At 36.9% G+C, this 10,089-nt stretch overlaps 3 non-coding genes across 3 annotated transcripts; all 3 read right to left on the reverse strand.

Moving 5' to 3' along the window:
• Nucleotides 1-360: 360 nt before the first annotated feature.
• On the reverse strand, nt 361-433 carry TRNAF-GAA (transfer RNA phenylalanine (anticodon GAA)). The gene has a single exon. It is a non-coding gene; the product is annotated as a tRNA-Phe (tRNA).
• Nucleotides 434-8,142: 7,709 nt separating this feature from the next.
• On the reverse strand, nt 8,143-8,261 carry LOC117986747 (5S ribosomal RNA). The gene has a single exon (XR_004674201.1). It is a non-coding gene; the product is annotated as a 5S ribosomal RNA (ribosomal RNA).
• Nucleotides 8,262-8,887: 626 nt separating this feature from the next.
• TRNAM-CAU (transfer RNA methionine (anticodon CAU)) lies at nt 8,888-8,960 on the reverse strand. Its single transcript has one exon. It is a non-coding gene; the product is annotated as a tRNA-Met (tRNA).
• Nucleotides 8,961-10,089: the final 1,129 nt, after the last annotated feature.

A 10,089-nucleotide genomic window follows, 5' to 3' on the forward strand; every position in this document is an offset into this window, starting at 1 on the left:
TTTTTTTTGGAGCTACAATTTCCGTGAAAATCCGGATATAAAAAATATCAAAAAATATCTACGTCATAGGTATGTCATAAGATACCATACAAATAGTTCTATGATGACTACTTCGTAACGTATTTTCATGGACTGATCAGATGAATGCGTAACGCCCTGAGGGCTGATTTCCAATCGCCAAGAGACTCTAGATAAGCTGATTTCCAATACAAAAACTGTCAAAACATTAAAACTCTTTTAGGTATTATATTATTATTTAAGGATTAAGAAATCAGCCCTTAAATAAATACAGGTAAACATTTTTATTTTAGTAGGTACCTACTTTAAATATTTGAAAATAATTTTACAAAAGAAATCGATTGCCGAAACCCGGGATTGAACCGGGGACCTTTAGATCTTCAGTCTAACGCTCTCCCAACTGAGCTATTTCGGCGATGATTATGTTATGGAAATTACAACAAGTAATATAAGTATAGTCCGCAAAAAATGACTCCTCCCGCGCCATTTTAACTCTGGGTCCACTGTCATGTCTAAAGTACGGTTTACACATTAAAATAAGGTCTAAAATCGTACTTTTGACATGAAATTTGACACAAAAAGTTTAAATAACGCCCTCAGTTGAGGACAATATGATGATTAACTTAGCTTTTTAAAATAACGAAGCTCTGGCACTCGCGGGCACTTCTTTCTATTGCTTGTTGTTTAAGGCCCTTTAAAAAGATAAGGCAGTGCTAAGTTGATATTATAGCGAACATTTTGCTCTCGCATCATTCATCATCATCATCATCATTGTCATTTTGCAGTTACAAAGTTTCGAGTAGACCACCCAGATTTATCACTTTATTTTATCACCAACCACCAACTCAATAATCAATAGGTACTAATATGCGAAAGATTGTCTGTGTTTCTGTCTGTCTTTCTCTCTGCTAGCTTTTCACGGCTCATTCGTTTGACCGATTTTAATGAAAGAACATGATTTAGTTTACATCCTGGGGACGGACATAGGTAAATTTTTATCCCGAAAAATCAAAGAGATCCCACGGAATTCTTAAAGGCCCATCCTTTAACCGATTTTTATGAAATTTGGTACAGGACATCTTGTTTCCCGGCGACTGACATAGGCCCCGTTTTATCCCGGAAAAACAAAGAGCTCCCACGGAATTTTTAAAATCCTTAATCCCTCGCGGAAGTCGGGAGCATCGTCTATTCGTCGTCGTTAAAGCCTAAATACTGCACATATCAATGTATTTTTAATTTTATCTTCCCTTCCAGCGTTAAAACTTAATTCGGCTAAAGGCCACCGTGACTGGCGACTCTCCAATTTGGGGCTGGGAGCCGCCGCGGGACGCAGGTAGCTTCATTAATTGAGTATTAAACACGTATCGGCACAAAAAGGCCAAAGCATAAAGACAATGAATTTCACCTACCTTGATAACTTAATTTGGAAGAGCTCTCTCTGAAGAAACAATTGCATGGAGTAGACAGTCGAAATCGAAAATTTTGGAAGAAGCCTCCAATCCAGAAGGAATGACTGAATGCCATAATACATATTTTTTAAATTCAGATAAGAATTAGCCCTTGACTGCAATCTCATCTGGTGGTAAGTGATGATGCAGAAAATAATGTAAGTACATCGACCTTTAGAAAGATATAGCGGTTTTGTAGAGCGTTGTCTCTGTCGTTGAGACCCACAAAACGTCATACAGGCGTGAGTGACAGAGACAACGCTCTACAAAGGCGAAATCTCTTTTTAAAGGTACAGTATTTTCTGCCGCGTATTATGTTTTTTTGTTTAAACATTATGTGAAACTGTTAAGGCACACTCCTAGAAAATATAGTTTGGTACATTGGAGATAGGTATATCAGTTTTAGTTCCGTAACTGTGAAAAAAATTAAGAGTTGCAAAAAATATATTTGGAGTCCATTTCATGACATTCTCTGTTCAAAAAAAGTTCATCTTCGTCGGCGTCGTTTGAGGGGAAAACGTCTGAATAATAACACCGATCTCACGTTAAAATGTTACTGACTCTACCTACAACGGTGATCCGGTAGAGATAAGAGATTTATGAGCAAAAACTGTTTCATAACTTATTCACATTGCTTGTAAATTATTAAGCTTTTTGGCTTAAATTGATTGATATTAATATTCTCCAAGAATCAGTGTTTAACTGATTTAAATTTTTGGCTGTAATTTTCTGCTCAATTGACACAAAAACAAGATAACATTTTTATATTTTAACTTAACTGTTGATTTTCTTGATTTGTTAAGTATTAAGATGACTTGTAGGTCTACTCTATGAATTCTTGTCCTAGTGTTGTTTTTGAAAACACGAATCTCAAAAGTGCTTTTTTTAAAGTTTCGATTGGTGTCCCGTTGAAGATCTTTATAATTAATTTTGTATGCCATTCATGTCATTTAATATTCAAACTCCCTAGCCGCAATCAAACCTACGACCCCTACGACCTCACGGACATTTTAACTACTGCTCCAACAGTTAACTCATCTCTCCTTTAATCGACCTGTGTTAAATATCTTGGAAAGGCATCCGTAACTAATCAATGCCTCTAATGACTTGGTATAAATTTACCACTAATAGCGTTTTAGGGCGGCGCCCTTTAAAAGGGGTATAATTGGGCCATTTTAAGGGTGCATCGTCACCATGCACTGTTAAGGCATAGCTCTCATTAGATACATAAAATGAAATCTCTTAACTTGACTACAAGGTTAGAAATCTATGTAAGTAGGTACTTACTAGGTACGTGTTGCTTGTTGACTAATACCATGTGACTACCAAAATAGTCATTAGATTTTTTGAGGTGTCATTGGCTTCGTTTTAGCTTTATGCGTTTTCAGCTTCATTTACGCCAGAGCAACAGTGCGAGTTAGTTAATAAGTGCAGTGCCCCCCTCTGGTGAGGGGGCTGCACACTGCACGCACAATAGAAGGTTACCGATAAGCAATTTTAGCTCATTCTTGAGCAATTTTGACCCATTATATTTTGTTCATCCCTGCATTTACTTAAAAACGTATTCATACTACATTGTAGAAAATTTTCTGTTTTATTAAATTGGAAGACAATATTTTGCAATTTATAAATAGTTTGTTTCTTACTCTTTTAAAATCTATTCTTATAAAATTCTTGTAAAATTCATGCTCCGCCATTTTTGAGCACTATTAAAAAGAAAAAGATGCAGATACTCTAAATTTAGTTAAGAAAAAGACAACAGAATCGGCGCCATTGTTGCTCTAGCGTAAAACAGCCTTTATAGGCACTAATTTATGTCATAATTTAAGTTCAGTAATCATAGATAGATAGATAGATAGATAGAAATACTTTATTGCACACAAAAAATAATCATGTTGGACATGAAAAATAAAAATAAACCAGAAAAACAAGTCAGTCTGTCAGTCTATCTGCTAGGTTTTCACGGTCCATCCGTTCAACCGATTTTGATGAAATTTGGTATAGATATAGCTTGCATCCCGGGGAAGAACAAAGGCTACTTTTGATCTCGGAAAATTAAAGTTCCCACGGGATTTTTAAAACCTAAATCCACGCGGATGAAGTCGCGGGCATCATCTAGTAGCTAATAAAAATACAGTTCCTAAAATTATTTATTGTAAAAAATACCGTACCTACCTACTTACCAAGTTTTTAAAATAAGTTTTCAAAAAAAAAATTGGCGCGTTTATCATGAATTCTTTTATTAAAAATACAGCCTCCCTTTAATGAAAGCGCCTCAATGTCTGTGGCTGTCAAAAAACGATTAGGTTTTTGATTTATTTATAACACACCCTTTGTCCTTCAGAGGGCGAAATGATCAATCCCTCGAACTAAAGATACAGATAATGAAAGGTTGGTAGCTCTTTGATAATATTGTCGTTGTTGTAGAATGTAGGCTATCGTTCGGAATGTAAACTTATACCGGGAATCGGATCAAAAGGATTTGAAAATTTGCTGCTATTTTCTAAAGAAAAACATGTACTTATTACGTACTTTATTTAAAAAGCACAAAACTCCGTAATGTTAGAGGTGCGTACCCGGGATCGAACCCATTACCATTCTAATAGGAGGCCGGCTATCACCACTCTGACCTATGTGTACCTACCTAAACAAATGCTTCTGATCTTCGAATTCATTATATTATTATGATCCAGGAATCAGAGTCACCGTCTTCTGGCATACGTAATCTAATAAATCTTAGCACCCGGATCCTGGCCATTCCCGGTTATAGAGTGCCATTGGCACACAGTAAGGATATTATGATATACAGAGGTTCGATGCAGCCGTACTAAGGCCATTACGAATGTGCGAACGGGGTCAAAAATCATTCCGCGGCATTCTCACAACGTAAACATACGTTCTCACAACGTAGACATAGCTCAACGGATTGAAGTGGCAATGGGCAGGACACATAGTTCGTAAAACCGATAAACGTTGGGGTCCCAAGGTGCTGAAATGGCGACCTCGCACCGGAAGACGCAGTGTTGGAAGACCCCACACTAGGTGGACGGATGCCATCAAACGAGTCGCAGAGAGCCGCTGGATTCAGGCGGCGCAAGACCTTGGCGTGTGGAAGTCCCTACAAGAGACCTATGTCCAGCAGTGGACGTCTATCGGTTGATGATGATGATGATAATGAAACATACGTTGTGAGAATGCCGCAGAAGTCATTATCGATAACGGGATGCCGTTCGGACGCAGGTAGGTTAAATAGTATAGGCGATTTTCGTAACCTTTTATTGACTATCGACAAATTATTTTGTTACTGTTAGACACAACACCAGAGCATGAGGTTTCAGTTCCATAAGGTCTGTAAGTGCGAGCGATAGGTCTGATAAACATTGTTCGCACGTTCGTAATGGCCTTAGTATTCTAGACATAGCTATTAGCGGTATAGTGTAAACGAAAGAGATCGAAGTTATCAAAAATTGCTCTCTGACTGTTCACACTGCCGGCGACGACTCGCTTTACTAGTTTTTCGCCGAGCGACGAGCTTTCAAAAATAAACTCGCTCAGCGATATTCGTTCAGCGATGCTCGCTAGCTTGAACACGTGTCGCCCGTGCAGGTTTGCACAGGACTGAGCGACAGCGGGCGAATGGCGCGAGTAATCGCTCGTCGCACTTGCACACTCGCTTATAGCCCGGCGACAAAACTATCCTCGCGACCTCCATTAAAGGGTCGTCGTTGTCATCATTTACCACGAGATCAAAGGCTTCGGACTTCTGTGTTTTTCTTTGTACTGTGGCATTGGCCTTAACCCTAGCCGCAGCGTAGGGGCAACGCGTGATGGAATTCGAAACAATACCCCATCAACCTGCGAGTCGCACTCGTTTTGCTTTGCTGATAACTGTTCACCGGCTAGTAGGTAGCTATATTATTGACGACGGGTTTTGCTTTACTTAGGTACCTAGGTAAATTGTTTACTAGCATTGGCCACGATATTGTCCGAGTTGACTTAAGAGTCCAAGAATCCCGTAAGACCATATTTTGTTTTCCCCGCATAAAAAATTGCATAGTAGATTATACTCCTTGCAAAGAAATCTCTACATAGTCTACACTAATATTATAAAGAGGAAAACTTTGTTTGTTTGTTTGTTTGTTTGTTTGTTTGTTTGTTTGTTTGTTTGTTTGTTTGTACTGAATAGGCTCAAAAACTACTGGACCGATTTTAAAAATTCTTTCACCATTCGAAAGCTACATTATCCACGAGTAACATAGGCTATATTTTATTTTGGAAAAAAATAGGGTTCCGTAAGATATTTGGGTTTTTCGGACACAAGGTGTAAAAAATCAACCAGAAAAGTTACTTATTTTGCGTACGCTGCCTAAACTATAAAAGATAGAACCATAAAATGTTCTAATTAATTGTAGATCTTATAAATATCTACAAAAAAGTCCGCGACACACTATACCCATCTATGTCGAGTGAGGCACAGCAACCATTTTTTTATTTAAAAATCTTGAATTTTTTTTGGACTACATTTAAACGCGTTTATTTTACTCATGCTATTAATCCTTATCAAAATAAATGATTTCATCACTAAGAACAGTTTATGGAGATAATATTTGGTCTTTGAATGATTAAAATTGGACGTTTGGTTTTGAAGTTATGGCGAAATTAAAATATTACGATTTCTGCTGCACGGCCCGTTGTCTACACTATAATATTATAAAGAGGAAAACTTTGTTTGTTTGTTTGTTTGTTTGTTTGTTTGTTTGTTTGTTTTATTATATAAAGAGGTAATGTCGTTAAGTTTGTTTGTAGGGGGTAATCTTTAGAACTACTGAACCGATTTTAAAAATTCTTTCACCAGTAGAAAGCTACATTATTCCTGAGTGACATAGGCTATACGGGATCTTTAAAAACCTAAATCTACGCGGGCGAAGCCGCGGGGATCAGCTAGTATAAAATAAAGTCGCTTCCCGCGTCCCGCGTATGTATGTATGTACTAGCTGATCCCCGCGGCTTCGCCCGCGTAGATTTAGGTTTTTAAAGATCCCGTATAGCCTATGTCACTCAGGAATAATGTAGCTTTCTACTGGTGAAAGAATTTTTAAAATCGGTTCAGTAGTTCTAAAGATTACCCCCTACAAACAAACTTAACGACATCGGGCCGTGCAGCAGAAATCGTAATATTTTAATTTCGCCATAACTTCAAAACCAAACGTCCAATTTTAATCATTCAAAGACCAAATATTATCTCCATAAACTGTTCTTAGTGATGAAATCATTTATTTTGATAAGGATTAATAGCATGAGTAAAATAAACGCGTTTAAATGTAGTCCAAAAAAAATTCAAGATTTTTAAATAAAAAAATGGTTGCTGTGCCTCACTCGACATAGATGGGTATAGTGTGTCGCGGACTTTTTTGTAGATATTTATAAGATCTACAATTAATTAGAACATTTTATGGTTCTATCTTTTATAGTTTAGGCAGCGTACGCAAAATAAGTAACTTTTCTGGTTGATTTTTTACACCTTGTGTCCGAAAAACCCAAATATCTTACGGAACCCTATTTTTTTCCAAAATAAAATATAGCCTATGTTACTCGTGGATAATGTAGCTTTCGAATGGTGAAAGAATTTTTAAAATCGGTCCAGTAGTTTTTGAGCCTATTCAGTACAAACAAACAAACAAACAAACAAACAAACAAACAAACAAACAAACAAAGTTTTCCTCTTTATAATATTAATAATAATAATAATAATAATAATAATAAGTGTAGATAAGTGTAGATAAATGGTAGGGCTCCAAATTACCTCTCAGTTGTTATTTCTCCATTTTTAGGATTCCGTACCTCAAAAGGAAAAACGGAACCCTTCACTGCACACACAGGATCACTTTGTTGGTTTGTTGTCTGTCTGTCTGTCTGTCAAGACATCTACAGGGTACTTCCCGTTGATCTAGAATCATGAAATTTGACAGGGAAGGTAGGTTTTATAGCAGACATTAGGGGGAATATCTGAAAACCGTGAATTTGTGGTCACAGCATCACACAAAAAAAAAAAAATTGTAGTCATGAACCGACCCCAAAAAATATTATTAGGGAACTATATCAACTCTTGTATACATAATATATTCAGTAATAAATTAAATTATTTTTAAATTTTTAGTGTTTGAGTATCGAAGTCGGTTTTTTGTAAAAAAAAATATTTCACAATTTTTAGTGGCCCCATGGTAATAAAATATGCTATGCCTGGTTAAAAATCTACTGTTTACTAAGCTATTACACTGATCGCGAGCAATTTACTCTTATCCGTTGAGGAGTTCCATTATCTATCTTCGAAGATGTTCATCAGATCTTCTCCAAATTTAAATGGGACCAACTTTGAAGTACACCCTTTCAAACAAAAAAAGAATTTTCAAAATCGGTCCAGGCGTCTTCGAGTAATCGAGGAACATACATAAAAAATAAAAAATAAAAGATTCCGACGAATTGAGAACCTCCTCCTTTTTTTGAAGTCGGTTAATAAATAGTGCGGAGGGCAAAAAGAATCACCAACTGAGTTGGTTGGCTCCGCGAAATGATAAGACCAAGCTGGATAGGTTCATCGGTTCATTGACGTAGGAAAAGTTTTTAAATGCCACAAAAATCGGCGATAAAAAAAAATTATAACAAATAAGCAGCAAAAAGCCAACATCACGTGGTGTTCCCAGGCGGTCACCCATCCAAGTACTGACCACGCCCGATGTTGCTTAACTTCGGTGATCGGACGAGAACCGGTGTATTCAACATGGTATGGACGTTGGCGAATAATAGGGTAAAATAGTGGTACGAATTGTAAGTGTTTACGCAACGAAAGAGCATCAGAGATTTTTTTAAACCGACTCATCCAATTAAAATTTTGCTTGATTGTTCATACTATTTGGTTCACATCGTGAATATATAACACTTATTTGCAAAGACCTTCAACATATAAAATAACAGTGTCATCTAGCGTTACTTTAAGGAACTGCTAAGTACAATGATATTACATTTTGCACTGTGCAGCGCAGCACTGCTAAAAAAAATATAAGTGTGGAACATATTACAAGGACTTCCTGCTAGATGACGCTGTACATAATAATAGTAAAAAGAACTTACACTAGATGTCGCTAGAATACAAAAGTTTGAAATGCGTTTATATAGGTAATTAAATTTAGAAATTATTTTACATTTTCAATTAAAAAAAACTTCAGTTAAGTAAGTAGGTAGGTACTTTATGTAGGTAGGTTAATTTTACATTAAGTTAAATAAGTAATAATAATAATTATTATAGTGCATTTATCTATGAACATTTTTAATCGAGGTAGAGGTATAAAAATTAGGAACCCACAGAATAGAGAATAAGCACTAACAATAAAAATCAGAAAATTCTCAAAATTCACAAAAACATATGCCCCGGGTGAGGATCGAACTCACGACCTTAAGATTATGAGACTTACGCGCTGCCTACTGCGCTACCGAGGCTTGCGTAACTCATTGAAAATTAAAGATCAAGTACTTACGTCATAGTCTTACATAATAATGCTTTATCACGTCATAATGCCCGCGACTTTGTCCGCGTGGTTAATGTAGGTTTTTTAAAATCTCTTGGGAACTCTTTGATTTCCGGGATGAAAGTAGACTATAATCGTTCCTGAGATGCATGCTGTCTTTATAGCAAATAAATGATTCACGCTATTTCGTACACGTGAATATACCTAAGCCCCGTGTAAAATCTTTGATTTTCCGGGACAAAAAGGAAGTAGTTAGCCCAAGTAGGTCCTCGGGATGCAAGCTATCCCTGTACCTGTCAAAATCGGTTAAACAGATGGTCGTGAGAAGCTAGCAGACAGATAAACACATTTTTGCATTTATAATATATGTATTATTAGTACATAGGTATGGATTTTTCACAGGTTTCTGCTAGAAGCCGAAAAAGGCACGAAAAAGTTAAAATTAAAAAAAAATACCCTATTTGTCTAAGCGTCCCAACCTAACTGTGATGATTGTTTGTATGGTTCGTTTTCAGGGTTCCGTACGCGTAGCATGCCAACGGGACCCATAAAATAGGTAGAGAGCTGAAATTTTTACTGAATGTGTATTTCTATTGCCGCTATAACAGCAAATAATAAAAAAATTAAAATGGCTGCTTTAAAAATTCTTATACAATGGTACGGAACCCTTCGTGTGTGAGTCCGACTCGAACTTGACTGATTTTTTGTACCTTGTCTTGTATCTAGTTATTGATATCTAGCTCGTCTATGAAGATTTAGACGAGCTAGATATAGAACTAGAAGAGACAGGTGTACAAGAGGCGGGCGCGGGCCGTGCACCGTGCATGGATTGGATACCACACGGTGAAGCATGAACTGCTTCGTATAAAAATGTTCGTGACGTTTTGAATCCGTGCCTCGTCCGTACCTCGTACGTGGCACGGCTCGTGCCTGCCACGTGTTGGCATAAAATTATCCCTTAACATATTTTTAGTTTTTACGTCTACCCAAACCGCAAACAAGTTAAATGATAAATCCTATAAGGCGCCTGCCAAACTTTTCGAGCAAACTTTCACTAATCGACACCTAAAATGTCATTATATTGCCATAAATTCTCGCAG

This window comes from Maniola hyperantus, chromosome 11 (genome assembly GCF_902806685.2).
Source record: "Maniola hyperantus chromosome 11, iAphHyp1.2, whole genome shotgun sequence".
Lineage (NCBI taxonomy): Eukaryota > Metazoa > Arthropoda > Insecta > Lepidoptera > Nymphalidae > Maniola > Maniola hyperantus.